Source organism: Cricetulus griseus (genome assembly GCF_003668045.3).
Source record: "Cricetulus griseus strain 17A/GY chromosome 1 unlocalized genomic scaffold, alternate assembly CriGri-PICRH-1.0 chr1_1, whole genome shotgun sequence".
NCBI classification, from domain to species: domain Eukaryota; kingdom Metazoa; phylum Chordata; class Mammalia; order Rodentia; family Cricetidae; genus Cricetulus; species Cricetulus griseus.
The window spans coordinates 152,688,238-152,702,593 of record NW_023276807.1 but is presented as its reverse complement, the minus strand read 5'-3'; the positions used below and the strand labels follow the sequence as shown (position 1 = coordinate 152,702,593).

Genomic DNA, 14,356 nt, shown 5'->3' with positions numbered 1-14,356 from the left:
CTATGCAAGAGCCTGGGAGATCTTTCCATTTTCTGGTATCTTCCTTAATGTCTTTCTTTAAAGACTCAAAGTTCTTACTGTCAGGTTTTTCACTTTTTTGGTTAGTGTTACCCCAAGATATTTTATGTTGCTTGTAGATATTGTGAAGGGTGATGTTTCTCTGATTTCTTTCTCATTGCATTTATCATCTGTATATTGTAGGGGTACTAATTTTGTTGAGTTAATTTTGTATGCTGCTACTTTGCTGAAGGTGTTTATCAGCTGTAGGAATTCCCTGGTAGACCTTTTTGGGTCACTTATGTAGACTATCATATAATCTGCAAATAGTGAAAGTTTGACTTCTTTCTTTCCAATTTGTATCCCTTTGATTTCCTTTTCTTGTCTTATTGCTCTAGCTAGAACTTCAAGTACAATATTGAAGAGATACGGACAGAGTGGACAACCTTGTCTTGTCCCTGATTTTAGAGAAATCGCTTTGAGTTTCTCTCCATTTTGTTTGATGTTTAGATATGTTTTGATGCATATTGCTTTTATCATGTTTAGATATGTTCCTGTTATTTCTGTTCTCTCCAAGACCTTTATCGTGAAAGGGTGTTGGATTTTGTCAAAGGCTTTTTCAGCATCTAGTGAGATGATCATGTGGTTTTTCTTTTTCAGTTTGTTTACATGGTGGATTGCATTGATGGGTTTTCATATGTTGAACCACCTATGCATCCCTGGGTTGAAGCCTACTTCATCACAGTGGATTTTTTTCTGATGTGTTTTGGATTCGATTAGCCAATATTTTGTTGAGTATTTTAGCATCGATGTTCATGAGGGATATTGGTCTGTAGTTCTCTTTTTTAGTTGTATCTTTGTGTGACTTGGGTATCAAAGTGATTGTATGCTAGGAAAAAGGTTTTGACAATGTCCTTTCTGTTTCTATTGTGTGGAACAATTTGAGGAGTACTGGTTTTAGCTCTTGTTTGAATTTCTGTTAGAATTCTGCAGTGAAGCCCTGGGCGAACACCTTAATTTTTATCCTCCATGTTTTTTCATAAATATATCATAAGAAAATTTTCAACAATTGGTATTTTGTCATGAAGCAAATTCTCTTTACAGGAAATGGAAGACTTTGTCCAGAGAGCATGGTCTTGTGGTGTTTTCTCTGGAGTCAATGATCAGCAACATGACAGAATAAAAGGCCAATGCAATTGCATGGGCCCTTGCTCAGATTCCATGAAAGGTCAGGTAAAGTGCTCCATGGGAAGTGACTGTACACTAAGTCTGTGAAAGTCCTTGAAAGGTCTGATTATAAAAATGATTACTAAAGGTAAAGTTTTAAGTAAGCTCTAATTTGCCTTAGCCAATTTAGAAACATATTCATAACAGATTCTACAATACTACAGAAGGTGTTTTTGACTGACAGTGACTTGGATATAAGCACTGTGATCACTGTGCACACATTCTGAAATGCTGGCATGATAATGACATTGCTATCAAGAGTGTATAGACATAGCCAAATTCTTCTGTGACACTTTTTCTATTTGTTGATTATTTAAAGTCACTGCATACATCAGATTTAACAAGGGAGGGGGTTATTTACTATTACCTGCAGAATAACTTAAAGCTGGAAAAAGTTTGAAATGTAGCATGACTCTGCATCCTAATTTTGGAATAGGCCTGCTCAGTGTGCAGTGAGAGGGCCATTTACAGGGAGGGGGGCCAAGGCTCACTATTCTCAATCAAAGCATAATTTTGCCTAATTGAGATAAAGAGAATTAAAAGAAAAAACTATGTTCTGGACTGCCTTGCCAATATTTGTATAGGAAATATATAAAGGAAATACAGAGATGGGTGCTACCCTCACAGTGATGTCTGTGCCTCTAAATAAAGAAACACAGGGCTTGCTTGGAATCAGTCAGAGTGAAAGCCCTACCACTCAAGGAAGAAAATTGAAAACAAGAAACAGTCCAAAGGAACCTAAAGTTTAAAAAGTTACAGGTGACTCACTTCATAAAGCATATTACAAAGTAATTTTCTATGAATTAGATTGGAATGATTTGAACATTTTATAATTTTGTAGTGGAACAGTTTCTCTTTAATCAACTCTATTAGTTTTCTGATGCTATAGTTAATTTTGTCAGTCATATAGCAAATCCATGGTAGCCATGTGGATAATGGTTCATTTAATGAGATTTGTCTGAGAATTCTACCATTAGCACCTATAATTGGCCTGGACTTGGAACTGGTTTTTCTGTCTCAGACCATTATGACCTCTGTAGTAAAATCATTGCAGTTTGTTATAAGCACTACAAACCAATCAGTAGAGTGTAAAGTAGTGTCATTAGATTTGGGAATATTTTTCAAAAACCACTTGTGCACAGCAAATTATTTTCCATAGATTGTAAAGAATCCTTGCAAGGATTAATATACTCATCAAATCAGTTACAAACCAGGTCCCAAATAAAGAAATAATTTTAGAACTCCCTGACAAACCTCATAAAATGGAACATCTACTGGATACAAATGTCAATTTAATGCATTTAATGAATTTCTGAGCTAGAGAAATGGTTCAGGATGTTAAACGTTTTCAGTGCAGTGTAATCATCTCAGTTTGAATCCTGCAAGTCCACATCAAGTCAGGCATGGTATTGTATGTGTCTGTAATGCCAGCACTCCCTTCACAGACGGAAGGCAGAAATAGGAGAATTCCTGTGGGCCAGCAGCAGGAAAAAATCCAACAAACAAATATGAAACTCCGTCACCAACAGGAGAGACATCAGAATAAATGTCTTTCTTCCTTACCATTTCATCCTTACCATTCTACAAATTCACCTTGAAACACTTAAAATGCATTCACACATGTGAAATGGCTCATATATACTCCAACACAGAAAGAACACCCAAAGAAGGAGAGAGAGAATATAACAGAGCTGGATGAAGAAATTTCCAATCTTAGAGACTATTACAATGTGATTAAAGTTTAAAATTCTACGTGCAATTTTGCCTGCTATTTGTGAATTGAGATCTGCATAACTGCATTAAGATGCTTAGACTCCCAAAACAAAATTATTTTCTCATGAAAAGACAATGATTGCATAGATTTGAAATCTTGTAAATAAAAAACAGTGTGAACAAAACTTGTGCAACCAAAAGCAGTCAAAATCTAACCATGGAGAGGAGAAGTAGGTACACAATCCCACCCAAAGCCATGGAACCACTGACAATTTTTAGCTTGTGAGAGGGGAAGAGTGTACCTTCTGTAGGTTAATCATTCTCTCCTGGCAGACCACACATTCAAGAATATTTAGAGTGCACAAATTGGTCTTCAAGGATCCTTTTTTTAAGGACACCAAGTTGGAGTAAAGGAAGCAGGTGATTTAGGAAATATTGGGGTAGGGAATGAATATGAAACTTCCAAAGAAATGGAAAATATGTCAGTTTCACTCAGTGTGGTCATACTCATCATGGACAACAGAGGAAGTTCTGAGCCTGTTTGTCCACAGCATTGCTCTACAAAGAACGTATGTCTTTTGGGGTGAAGTTGATACAGCAGTTTTACTCTCCTGTTTTAAAAACTACACTAATACCACTCCATAGGCAGTGGGACTTGGGAGAATGGAGCTGATAAATGAGGAAGACTAAAGTCTCATGGAATAGCCAAGTTTATTCAGAGAATCAGACAACATACACTCTGAGGTTAGGAAAGGTCATGAAAAAAATCATATGAACTCAAGTTATATGTTATCATAATGACAAGCTGTATGTAGAAGAAACGTGCTGTTCCACAGAGGCACACAAAGGATAGTTTAAACATTGTCTGGATACCAATAGCAAGCAGTAGTGGTTAACCTGAAGTAGACACACTCCAATTTGTTCCACCTGGGAGGAGGGTAAAAACACCGCAAGAAAAAAAAGTATGTGACAATTAAATTGAAACAGTTTCCTGTCCTTCCATAGTAATGTATAAATGAAATTTTAAAATCCATAGAGTTCTGTAACTGTCTTTTAAACTGATAATTAGTAAGAGGTAATAAAATACAGCAAGGATCAAATCCATATAATTGTTGATATTGGGTCCTTCCCTGGTTTACTTGCTGAGCAAGTAGAGAAAGGTAAGCAGTCAGCATTTTATGGTTCTTCTGCTGTAAAATAAATCCACTCTAAAAATTTATCCTTTTGTGCTACACTAACTGTAGGAAATAATTTAGTGGGAAAATTAAGTAAATTTAAAAGAAGCAAGGGATCCACACAATAAGCAAATACCTCTTTTAATTTCAATTCAAATACCGGTAATTCTTCCTTTACCTCTCAAGATAAATTAAGGGCTGACACTCCTGTCTCTCTCCTTTCAGAATTTTAAATAGATTGGTTATGGAATAATTATGTATTCATAAAATGGTATGTAGATAATTAATATTCCCTAATAATTTTAAAAGTCATTGAGTCTTTTAAAATTTTGTTGTCTAATGGCCATTTGTGTTTGGATGGGTTGGGCTTATTAGTTGTTCTAGTAAGTAGTTGCCCCAGATATTATGCCATATCTGATCATTGTACATTTTCAGGTGTAATAATAAGCCCATTTTATGTAACACATCCTGAGTCATGTCATATAAGGACTGTAGCTCTTTCTCTTTGGGGGTGACGAACAGGATATCATCCATATAATGAATAAACAAGAAATAAAAGGAAAGGAAAGGACATGTCTGCTCCTAGGCATGGTGAAGGAGAAAGTTTATTATAGACATATGAGAGAGGATAGCCAGAGGCTGGGACAAGGGCATATTGGAGAGTCCAGAGTGGACATGACCAGATGGCTCTATGTGCCCATTCTGCCCTGTTTTCTGACTACCTTTTAAAGAGCCCATAATTTTCTTTAGAAATAGGCTATTGAGTTATCCAGACAGGGTTGCTGGATTTTATGTAGTTTTTGGCCCCTATGAAAAATCCAAGCCATGCTCAATTTCTTGTCCACGTGGGAATTCAGGTTTCATAATCATTTGTAATTCTTTTTCTAGTCCTTTTCATTTTTGTTAACCCAATCTTACCACAAGCAATTGTAATTGTGAAATATGGATAGCATTAGAGGTGATAATATAGTTTTGTGCAGGAGCTTTGTTTAGAAAGACTCTTCCCCAAAGATTAATCTTATTACGAGTAACTTAAGGCTGGAGGACTTCTAGTATGCCTTCTGGGATCGTACATTATAATTTTGTAGCATTCTGTTCAATATGGTTAGAGCTCATACTTCCAAATCCTATCATGGTCCAATTTACCACCCATAACAGACCATTCAGGTGGCCATTCTTCCATGGTTATAAGAGGAATATCAGTTCCATAACCAATTAATTTTATAAATATTTTTCTTCTTATTTTAAAATCCAATAATGGTTTATCATTTTCCTTTAGTAAGGGGCTTAAAGCCACAGTCTTATTTGTACTACTAAAGCTTCCTTTACAAAGCACATTTCTTCGTGGACTATAAGAACTAAAATAATAACTGCAATTATTTTTCTCACTTTAGTAGGCACTGTGATCATGACTTCAATTGCTCCTGTGTAACCATCATCAATTACTCCTGTATGAACTATGATGCATATCATGGATAAACTACTGAAACCCAATAGAAGTTCACCTGTTTGAGGCAGTATAGGTTTCCAATATCCTGTGTATAACTTAAAAAGATACCGAAGAGAAGAAATGGCAATACTTTAGAGCAAGGACTATCAATAGCAGCACTTCCTTGAGTAACAGCTTGTAACAAAAGAATACATTGATTACAATCTGAAGCTGGCATAAATAGTATTGTTTTAGATTTAAGCCCTTTAATTGTGTGGGGCCTATAGGGGCACTCAACATGTTTTCCTAATTGTTGATTGGCATTGCTATTGTTGCCAGGCAATGTATTGCTATTCTTATCTTATATAGATCAGCATTTCTTAACCCAATGTTTTTCTTTCTTGCCAGGTCATAAGCCAGGAGCTCATTGATTCTGAGCATTCGTTGCAGGTACAATTTATACTGTTTCTTTAAATGGCCACTTATATAGCATAGATTTCTATAATTTTTCTCTATGTTTACAGATCTCTATATTTCCACATACCTCTGGAAAGCCCATAACATTTTCTATCTATATTTGAGGCTTCATTAATCCTTGATAATCTTGACTGGCATTATCAAAAGCTAACTGTTTTAATAATAACCCATGAATTTGTTGGCTTTTTACTTGTTATTCAATAGCATCTTGGAGTCTCCCTATGAAATTAGCATAAGGTTCAGGGGGATTTTGTATATTTTTATGTAACTAGACTCAAAGTCATACTCCATATCAATTTTCATTCAAGCAGTGATAGATAGCTACATCCCTAATGTGAGGGAGAGCTACGGGAGGCATATTGTGCAGCTGATAATTGGTTGATACCCATCTGCCAGTCATTGTCAGCATTTCATATGTGAGAATTCTAGAATTACCCATCAGTCCTAGCTGTAGAACTTTTTGATGGGCTTTATCAGCAAGCCACATCTGCCACTTAAAAAATTGAAAAGATCTAAGAACCATTTTAATAATTATATGACAATCACATGGAAAGAATTACACATTATTGTTCCAATCAAAAAGATATTAATATCTACTTGGATCAGTAGGTCCATATGAAGCACAAGCCTTCTTAAAATCTTTCATTATATCCATGTCTACTCCCTGATAAATATTTTGATTTTATTTAAATTTTACTGAAAATAATAAGCTCAGTTGAGGTGGCCAGGGAAGAATTGGTAAATTAATTACTTTTCCCTGCCATGCCCTAGCTTGTCTAGGTTGTAAAGTTAGCTTTTTTGTAGGCCCTCTTAAATACTCATCAAAAAGTAGAACAAACTCAGTTGGGCATTGGTGGCACACGCCTTTAATCCCAGGACTCGGGAGGCAGAGGCAGGCAGATCTCTGTGAGTTTGAGGCCTGCCTGGTCTCCAGAGATAGTGCCAGGATATGCTCCAAAACTACACAGAGAAACCCTGTCTCGAAAAAAAAAAAAAAAAAAAACAAGTAGAGCAAACTCAAGATTAGATTAATTATCAGATTTCTCACCTCATGCTTCTGGACTGGACTGTCTTTAGACAATACAGGAAACATATTTAAAGGAGTTTCCAGTAAGGGAGTTGTGAACTATCATCTGCATAGTTGTCAGGGGTGCTGTTTTTATTTTTGATTTTACCTACAATGGGAAAGTCCTCTCTTTCTATTTCTTGGCCTCTTTTACCCATTTTAAGATATGATCATCTAGTTTATATTCATGAAAGAAATTAACCATCTCTTCCTCATGATTAATAACTTTTTTATCTTCTTTACATATTTTATTAATAGTCCAAATCAATGCCCAAAATGACCCAAAAGTGAATAGGAATCTCCTCCCCTTGTTTATATGCCTTTTCAATATTCATTCAGACTCTGTCCCATACTTCATCTAAAGTGCCTTCTTCTGGAAACTAGGGATTATGATCACAGGCCAATTGTATGCAGTCTAATAGTTGTGATTTTGATACTACTTCTTTCAAAATAATAATAAAGACACACAAACCTTGGCATAAGGCAAAGTCTACCCTGGTTTCTGCCTCATTATTTTCAATCACCTCCTTCTGTGAGACTCCCCACTCTCCTATCATGTAGCCAAGTTTAGTTCTCTGTGCAGGAGCCACTTGTCACAGCTCCAGAGAAAGTGGATCTTGGGAGAATGGAGCCAACAAATGAGGCAGACTAAAGTCTCATGTGATAGTCAACTTTGTCAGAGAATCAGACAATGTATACTCTGAGAGTTAGGAAGGGGCATATGAGTGACGATAACATGAGTTGAAGCCATATACAATCACAAGGACAAGCTACGTGTGACAAACAAACAAACAAACAAACTCATATTTTTCCATAGAAGCTGTTTGAGGTAGGTTTTTACTGCTGTGAAGAGAGACAATGACCATGGCAACTCATAAAGAAAACATTTAATTGTGGTGGCTCACTTACATTTCCAGGATGTTCAGTCCATTACCATCACAAAAGGAATGGGCAGCATACAGGCAAATGTGATGCTGGAGCTGAGAGTTTCAGGCAACTGGAAGTCTACTGAAAGACACACAGAGGGAAGGTTGAGCAAAAGAGACCTCAAAGCCCACCCATACAGTGATGTACCTCCACCATCATGGCCACATCTCCTAATAGTGCCACTCCCTTAGGAACCCATTTTGTTTCCAATCACCACAGAGGCACACCAAGAAGAGTTTAAACATTTTCTGGATAACAATAGCAAGCAGTAGTGGTTAACTTGAAGTAGACACACTCCTATCTGCTACACCTGGAAGGAAGGTGAAAATACATTCCAAGAAAATTCTTGTGTTTTTAAGAAATTGAGGTCACAAGACTCTTGTCCTGTTTTCTTAGAGTGTTCTCTCAAACACTCGGAATTCTCATCATGTGACTCCATTCCTGGACCATGCTCCAAAACTATACTATAGAAGGTTACTCCTGGGATGGGTCAGATGACTGACTCCATATTCCTATTGGCCAACATTATGGCATTGTTTCAAAGAACTCCAGACAAGAGAATATTGTGGATCAGGAATATTTCTCATGAGTAAATAAAGACAAGAACTTGAAATTCATTAAAATAACATAGGACAAATGAATAAAAGTAACTCTAAAGCATTTAAAATACAATATTAAAACTTGACTAATAAAGCTACCAAGATATATTTATAAAACATATAAATTATAGTAATGTGCCACTCTTTTCCTTTCATTCCTCCTCCAAACCCCCTCATAACCATGATGTCTTTCAAATTCATACCATCTACTTTTCATTAATGTTGTTGCATACACTTATGCATATGTATATACATTTAAATTCCTAAATATAACCTACTCAGCTCATATAATGTTAAATTGTGCTCCAGCAATAAAGATTATCTAACCTTTAGCAGATTCTTGTGAGACTGATGTCAAAACACCAGACACATTAGAACCAAATACCAGAGTCTGCAAATGGCTTCCACAGAATGACCTTCTAGGTAAGACTCTGGAAAGCAAACCTATTCTAGTTGACTTCAAAATCCTTTGAATTACACAAAGTGAACCTATTATTTATTTAAGATTACAATTTCTGAAATGCACTTAGTCTTTGTTTTGTTTTTTCAAGACAGAATTTCTCTGTGTAGCTTTGCGTCTGTCCTGCACTCACTCTGTAGACCAGGCTGGCCTTGAACTGACAGAGATCCACCTGCCTCTGCCTCATGAGTGCTGGGATTAAAGGTATGTGCCACCAGCACCTGGCCCATTTGGTCTATTTTAACACTCAATTTCTCTTATATACCATGTACTCCACATGTTCAACTGGAAATCAATATTTCATAGTTTAATCCTCAAGTCACAGTAAATTTACATGATATCGGTGGGTACATTTAGTTTCTTCTTGCTCTGAGATAGGAAAACATTTTACTGAGGTTATAAGAATCTTCAAGTAGGTTTTCTTGTGATGAGAAGGGAAGGCAAACTGCAGTCATGATGCAAACTAAATTAATAAATTCAATTATTAAAAAATAATCTTCATGTAGAAAAATATCCTTTCAGTTTCTCATAGTATACATTTCTCATTTCATGGCTAAGACTACTAATTAATGTTAACCTGAATTCCTCTTATTCCAGGTCATCCAAAATCCAAAGCCTTTGTAACTCATGGTGGAGCTCATGGCATCTATGATGTAATTCATTTTGGAATTTCTATGATTAGCATTCCTTTGTTTGGAAAACAACATGATAACATTGCTAAACTAGTAGCCAAAAGAGCAGCTGTTGCATTAAATTTCAGAACAATGACAAGGTCAGATGTGCTCAAAGAACTGGAAGCAGTCATTGAGAATCCTTCATAAGTATAATCTTTTAAAATGTGCACTCATTATTTTTTATTTATTATTCACTGTGCTACTTACTGAAAGCCAAAGGAGCAAGAATTATCCTGAAGGCATTCTTCCAGATATCAAAATATAATGACATATATACCACAACCATAGTGTAACATCTATTGCTTTTGAGGCATCTATATTTATAGAGATAAAGCATTTTTGAAGCTGCTAAAACAAGTCTGTAACCCTCTGTTGACATATGGTGTTAATGGCTCATCTAACTTAAGAGCTCTTCCAATGTGTTTTAAGATGTTATCAAATCTTAAATGTGGGTTTTGGATTTCCTGATGCTGTGATGATGGAGAAGAAATATCAGTTTAATTTTTATGCTATATGATTTTATACACACAAAAGCATATGAAAGTTGCCAGGTGGTGGTGGCCCTTGCCTTTAATCCCATCACTTGGGAGACATACACATTCTATTTCCACATACATACACATTTCACACACATGCAGTTATATGATATTCCCATGATGCTATAGTGCTTTCTGTTGAGAACAGATAAGAATTTTTCCAAATGTATTTAAATTGTTCTTATCTACTTTTTCCTTGTACTACATCATACAAATACAGTTCTTAACATTTACATTGGTAATGCTACCTTGAATTAAAAATGTAAGTTTTGTCCTATTTGAAAAAATTTAGTTATGACTCCTTGGTTTTTTTTTCTCTTAATAATTTAATTTGCAGAGGGAGAAGAAAATGTACACTTTATTTCCAGTAAAAAAAAAAAATTGGCAACAAGTAGTAAGGATAATCGCAAGTACCAAAAGTATAGAGATTCATTTCTATTAAAAAACAGTGAAAGACATACTGTGTAAAAAAGTATTAGAAGTGATAATATTCCAACTTGAAAAACAATGTTTTATTACTAATAGTTGATTTTCTTTTTTGTGCTTATTGTGATTTGTTTTTGTTTTTGTTTTTGTTTTTGTTTTTCAAGACAGGGTTCTCTGTGGCTTTGGAGGCTGTCCTGGAATTAGCTCTTGTAGACCAGGCTGGTCTTAAACTCAACGAGATCCGCCTGCCTCTGCCTCCCGAGTGCTGTGATTGAAGGCATGCACCACTACTGCCCAGCTTGATGTTTTCTGTCTTAAAAAGTGTCAATTAATAAATTTCTCTGGACTATTATCACTGAAAAAAAAACAGAATTATCCTGAAGGCAAAAATCATGGTAGGTACAGAGACAAATTAGGCATGATTCAGAGTCATAGGTTTTTCTCTCTTTCTGTTATTGTTTTTTATTTGCATGCTACACTTTATGTTACTTTCTTATGTAAATCAGACAGGTCCTAAATGTGCAATCCTTCTACTTCATCCTCCAAACTGCTTGGCCAACAGACCTATGCCACCAGCTCTTGTCAATTTTTCTTTTTAGTTCTTTTAGTGAAGTAACTGATCAGAATCTTAAGGATAATACAAAACTTAAATAGCCAATAAGTGAAGTAAAATGAAATGTTATGCATGGTACCAGATGTATTATACCTAGAAGATTTAGGAAAACATTACAACAGAGAAATGTGAATGTTATAAAAGAGATATGTAACTTTTATGGAAGTTGTAAGTTTCTGCATTGAAATAAAACAGATATTAACATAAAAGTAAGTATATGTGAAGTGGAGGGTAGATGGGATGGGGGTAGGTCTGAGGTAGGGGTTGGGGGAGGGGAGGGAGAGGGAGAAGGGATTGACATGTGAAACAAGCTTGTTCCTAATTTGAACTAATAAAAAAAAGAAAATAAAAAAGTAAGTGTATGGCTAAATGTTTAAATATGCAGTCTGTTTTATGATAAATTTAAATAGTGAAAACCTATTAGAATAAACAAATTAATATGCCCATCATTATTTTTGTTTGATTTTTAAAAGTCCATGTGGAAGCTCTTTCATGGAAAAGAGTATTTCTCATCCAATCTCAGAATTATTTAAGTGCCTATAATAATTTTGTGTCGAGTTGGGACGAGAGTAAGATTTAACTCTTTCCATGTTAGCATGTCTCTGGCAGACACGAGAGATGTTTTGTAGAGAACTAGTCCAGTCTTTTGACAAGAAAACAGTAATTAAAATAATTGCATTTAAAATTAATTTCTCAAGTTTTCTTTGGTTGTTGAGCTTCTGTCAAAGGCATCTCCAATTGCAATAGCAAATTTTGTCTTGCTTATTTTTTAATTCCCCCCCCACCAGATCTAGATTGTTATAGATACTGAAGGCTATTGAGTGATTTGTTTACTGAGTTTATTTACTAGCTGGTATATATGGGTATGGAGTACCATTTGTCATTTTCTGCAACTGAAAGGTGGCCAAAGTCTACCACTTCTTGCAGTATCACCACAGCTACAAAGGGGGCATAAACTATGGTGAGTTCAATTCTTCAGGCTAAGGGAACTAAAATGGCATTGAGATAAGATATTGAATATGTTCACTGTCCTAAGGAGGTATTCTTCTGGGGCATGTCCCAGGTCATTACAAACACCTTGATTTTCTCTGTTCAGGGTGCCTGTTTTTGTAGGAATAGATATGGAGTGCCATAATTTTTCCTTCTCCTCTGGATTGAATACAGGATGTCATAGGAAACTACCCCCCCACCGCCGCTCTACTGGACTTTCCCTGAGATCCTATTGTTAATCACTGAGAAAAGTCTGAAAATGATATCCATTCCATGACCTTCATATGACTCATGTGTCCAGTTACTGGCTGAATTAAGGTTGTGAGAAAATGTCTCTAAAGTTGGGAGTGATGACTTATAAATACTACAATCCTCATCACAACAGAATCATAACAGGTCATTAGCCCAATAAGTCAAAAAAGTTGTATGGAATCAAATGGTTTTCTTCTTTCTCATAATGCGGGAAAGCGTGACCTGGGGCCAACACATAAGATATTTCATAATTTTGAAACATGGTCATTGTTCCTTAACCTGTGCTCTTCTACTCATCTAGCTTAATTGTCTTAATCTAGTTTTCAACCTTACACTCAGATGTGGTGCCTGCTAATGTTACAATATTAATTTTAAAATACCACATTTTGTGTCTGTTTTTAAGAAGGTTAGAGTATAATTGTTCAACAACTGGATCCAGATATTCAAAATGATGTAATGATTGTAATCAAAGAAAAACATTGCATGGCCAATGTATCTAGCAGACATCTTTAGCTCTAAATTTTAGTATGGAAGTTAATTTGTAAATTGGTTAATGGCTAAATTGTTAGTAAACAAAGGAGATACCCAGTCTCTGCAGAGCAGCTTGAGGAGGCACATCATGGCAACTCCTTTGTGGGCTGTGGCACTTTGTCTGCTGCAGCTTTGCTGTGCTGGCTGTGGCTTCTGTGGTAAGGTCTTCATGTAGCCCTGTGACCTGAGTCACAGGCTGAACCTAAAGACTATTCTTGAGGAGCTTGTGGAGAGAGTACATGAGGTGAGAGTCCTGAAACATTCAGATATCATGATGGATCAGAGTAACATCTTGTACTGCACTTTGAGAACCTTTGTGTAACATGGGAATGAGACTGATGAGAATGTTCTAAAGAATTTTTAAATGTAGCTGTGAATGTCATTCCAAACTCATCACTTTGGCAAGCAGAAAAATCATTTCAAGATTTATTTCTTCAAATGATAGAAAGAATTGAAGATCTATGTAGGATTGCACTGTACAATGAGACATTTTGGAACAAGCTCTGGGATGCAAAATACAATGTATGGTTATAGATCCTGTAATTCCCCTGGAGAGGTGGTGACCAAGGTGTTTCAGGTCCCTTTTGTGAACATCCTGAGGTTCAGCATTGGCTACACCATGGAGAAATACTGTGGCCAGCTTCCAGTCCCCCTGTCCTATGTACCAGTTATCATGGGTGAACTAACAGACAATATGACCTTCACAGAAACAGTGAAAGTATGATGCTCTCATGCTGTCATTTTTTTTTTTAAATTTGGGCTCCAGCAATATTACTTTGCATTCTGGGATAAGTTTTACAATGAAACACTAGATAAGTGAGTAGGGTTCATGATAAGTTAGTTGTTAAATATTATTTTTAAGCTTTTGGTGTCCAGGCAAAACTCTACAGGTAAAAGCTTCTGCTCTAGGACTTGCCAGCACTGAGTAGAATTTTCTCTGGAGGATAGCAGCACACTGCACTGGACTCTGCTCCCCAACACAATGCACCGGATTCTGCTCCCTGACTTGCCTATGCTGAGAAGAATTGGCCTTCTAGGGTACCAGTGGACCAGGAGTCAGTGCCAGAGAAAGCAGGATATCAGGAAGCCATGCCAGAATAGAGATGGGGAAAGGGTGAGGTATGTGTCCTGGGACTCTCTGTTGACTCAAAATTGCACATCTTTGCATGGTTGAACAAGGCTACACATTGGGAACCAGATGAAAATGATTCTTTTTTACCATTTATTATTTCACAAATCCAGTGCATAAATATTAAAGGAAAAA

At 36.2% G+C, this 14,356-nt stretch overlaps 1 pseudogene; it reads left to right on the top strand.

The window, feature by feature from the left end:
- Window positions 1-1,104: 1,104 nt before the first annotated feature.
- LOC100763822 overlaps window positions 1,105-14,356 on the top strand; it is a 31,284-nt pseudogene continuing 18,032 nt past the window's right edge.